Raw genomic sequence first — 3,760 nt, 5'->3', positions numbered from 1 at the left:
AGAACTGAAGCCATTTTCAATGTTGAAGAAGCCATTACATGAACCTCTCCCTGATTTAAATCCTCATCTCAAAGTTTATTCCATGAAAGCTGCTTCCTTCAACACTCCCAATTTTTCATCCATCATCACAAAAAGAACATCAGCACAGCCATGTCCAACTCGATTCGCAAGAACCCTTTTTCTTAAACTCCCTTAGAGCTTCCAAAACAATCCTTTTTTAGACTGTCGGCTAATTCCTTTGCTTCTTCTTTTTCCTTCGTTTCTTCTTCTTCCAATGCATTCATGGAGTCAACTACCAACGACACGTATTTGGGTTGGAACAAAGCTCCGGAGATTGATATCGATGGTGGTGGAAAAGCTAAGGCTCTAGGGTTCGGAAAAAGAGGACGATGGCCACTAAAGGTGCTTCATTTTCTATACTTTTAGCAACACTGGCTGGCTCATGTAAGTTCTGTTTTTTTCTTTTTCTGGTATAAATAAAGGTATTTGATTTTGGAATTTTGCACATGGAAAAGTAAATTATGGCATTATTTTTTTTCCTTTTTAGTTGAAAATAGTGCTAATTAATGTTATTTCTTAGTATAATTTTGTTAGAATCTTATGAATTTTTAATCATGTACTATATCTTGATTTGTTGGACTAATGTGATAATTTCTACTTCATGTGTATTAATCCATCAAATTTATCAAAAGTGGAATTTTGAAAGCTTAATTTTGAAAGTTTGAATATTAAGTTTAACCTCCTGCTTTAGATTTTGCATTTTGGTTAATTGGCTTGTGTTATGTGTTTCTCTAGCATCAGCCAATTTGTGGATATGCCTTTCGTGATGCACTACGATTCAAGAAACCCACTGGGCATAAGGATTTGTTCTACATTGATGACAAAGATGTGGAGTTTAAAGAAGTAAGAACTTATCAACAACATTCGAGGTTCTGTTGTATGTTGCCTTATTCAAGAAGTCTTCACTTAAATTCTTCTATGTTGCCTTATGTATGTAGGTTCTTGAGTCACCTTTGCCAAAAGCACCACTGATACATCTATTACATCCCACTAGCTTGCGATTGAAGGCATTCGACCAACAATTCCAAAAAATGCTTCAATTGAAGGTACCATCTTAGCTAACCTAAATATTCTCTCAAAGCTATTTGTGTTGAAGACTCTCATAGTTCATGTTCTTTTCTGGTTTTATCACTTTAATCTAATACGACTTATCTTCAGTTCTACATGGAATTGGTATTTTGCTTTCCATGCAGCACCCTCTGATGGTAAAAAGGCTGAATACAAAGAAGATGGGCTTTCCGTTGATGTCAAATTACCTATTAAGCATGTATTATCTAGAGAACTTCAAGTATGTTGTACATCTTCAGCAACATTTTTATGTTAAAATACTTTTTGCACAGAATGATATTAAAAGACTAATTTGCTTGTTATACAGCTTTACTTTGACAAGATCGTGGACATTACCATGAATAAATCAGTCTCGATTCTCTTTAAACAAGCATTACTGAGTTTGGCAACAGACTTGGGATTACATCCTTTAGTTCCTTATTTTACATGTTTCATTGCTGATGAGGATGTCTTAAAGATCTTTCATACCTCATTATATATGTGCGTTGCAAAGAACTTTTGTTTGGTTATCTCAAGCTTACATTTTTTCCACATTTATCTTAGGTTGCACGGAATTTGAATAATTTCCCTCTCATGTTTGCTTTGATGCATGTTGCCCGGAGTCTTCTCCAGAATGAACACTTACACATAGAACCTTACGTGAGTTTATTATTTCAATTATTTAGAAGTACACGAACTAATGCAAATATGCTAGTGGTTTATTTTCCACCTATCTGATTTTTTAAAATGTTCTTCAGTTACACCAGTTGATGCCATCTATTATTACATGCCTCGTTGCAAAAAGGTTAGGAAATAAATTCACTAACTTAGGAAATAAATTCACAGACAATCATTGGGAACTTAGAAACTTTCGCAGCAAAGCTAGTGGCATCAATATGCAAAAGGTGAAGATTTCTTTTCTTTTGGACTTATGCATGCATATTTGATTTTATGAATTTCAGGTGTCTGATTTTTTAGTTATAAACTTGGATCTATTCTTGAAGCGTATTTGTAGCTTCTTAAACCTGAAATAAAAACACACAAGGCCTGGTGTGTTTATCGGGCCCTGCTGGTAAGTTTAACATCAAATTTGGTACCAGTTTATGAGCATCGATCCATTTATTTGCTGTAGAATTAACAACACTGCATAAAATTTCCACTAACAGCGTACAGCTGGACTGTGCATGTATGATCGGCTTAAAATGTTCCCCAGTTTGCTAGCACCCCCAACTCGTCCCGTCTAGAAAAGCAACAACAAAGTTGCGACAAGTATGATTTCTTCGAACCATCATATTTAGACTTACTCCACAAGTCTCTTCTCCCCCTTTATGATATTCCATTTTCTGATCAATCAAGATAAATGAAAAGCAAGCACAGACACTTTGATGCAGCAGCAACCACCTGCCAAGAAAATAGCAACTGAGAGTGCAATAGGTATGATGCCAATAAATTCCATGCAAACTGATTTACAATGGGCAGTTAGCGGCTTTTCTACCACCATAGGAGGTTCCAATATTGGTGTATCAATCAATGTCACGGCCGTTATCAAATGATAACATGCTAGGAAGAGAGGTCAGGGGTCGAGTTTCAAAGACATCAACTGTTCTAGCTCAGGCTTGGAAGGAAGACACAGACCCAGGGAACTTGTTAGCATCATTATTTGAACTTTTCGGTGAGAGTATGTTATCATTTACCCCCAAACCTGAGCTTTCATTCTTCCTTTGATTAAATTTTACCTCCAAAAGCTGTGGTTTTTGAAGGAATCTGTAAATTATCTCCATAGTTTTTTTCAGTTTTACTGTGTTTATCTTTTATAAGTCTTCTTTTTTTCCTTGTTCATAAATGTATTATGTAGTTATCAAAAAATATATTCTACTTTGGATTTTATTTATATTAAATTTTAGGTTAAATTCTGCAATTAGTCTCTATACTTTACGAAAATGGTGGATTTAGTCTTTATACTTTAATTTGATCAATTTTAGTCATTGTAATTTTCGAATTCATCAATTTTAATACTTTACGAAAATATATGCTTTGTTTTACTAGCTGTAGAAAAGAGTTTAGAATGCGCATTATATGCTTGGTTACTCCCATTTTCAAATGAAACTATTTTGATGATTGAAGAACAGTTGGAGAAAAAAGGGTATCATCAATTGGAATTGATCTTTTCATTGAAGTGAAAGATCCAGGAAGAAAAAAAAAAGAACACCCAAAAGGACTTTTTTTTTGATACCTTGGCAATGGCGTCCAAAGACACATTGGGCTTTGGACTTTGTTATTTATGCTGGTTGAGAAACTTGAGATGTTGAAATTGAAAGTTTTTTTTCTAAAAACAACGACAAAAGAAAAAAAACAAGTTACATGTTTTGACAGCTCTTTTCTTCTTGTTCTTGGTGGTATCGAATTTTGTGCAACTCTTTCTTTTAGGTACTTGGATATCTTCATCAGTTTTCTAATTTTTCACCCTTTTCTTTTTCATTGTAATTTAAAAGAAAATTTAATACTTGACATTGTTCAAATAAAGCAAATCAGTAGGCAAAAAGGGAAAGAAAATTTTATAAATATTAAGAGTTAAATCACAATACTGGACTATGATTTAAGTATATGATATGTTACTTGGACTCTATTGTGAGTGTCAGATATGGCTATTTCG

General features: G+C 34.0%; 1 pseudogene; it reads left to right on the top strand.

The window, feature by feature from the left end:
• Positions 1 to 282: 282 nt before the first annotated feature.
• LOC107887601 (transcription initiation factor TFIID subunit 6b-like) lies at positions 283 to 3,040 on the top strand (annotated as a pseudogene).
• Positions 3,041 to 3,760: the final 720 nt, after the last annotated feature.

Source organism: Gossypium hirsutum, chromosome A03 (assembly GCF_007990345.1).
Source record: "Gossypium hirsutum isolate 1008001.06 chromosome A03, Gossypium_hirsutum_v2.1, whole genome shotgun sequence".
In the NCBI taxonomy this organism is placed as follows: domain Eukaryota; kingdom Viridiplantae; phylum Streptophyta; class Magnoliopsida; order Malvales; family Malvaceae; genus Gossypium; species Gossypium hirsutum.
This window is presented reverse-complemented; position numbering and strand designations above follow the sequence as displayed.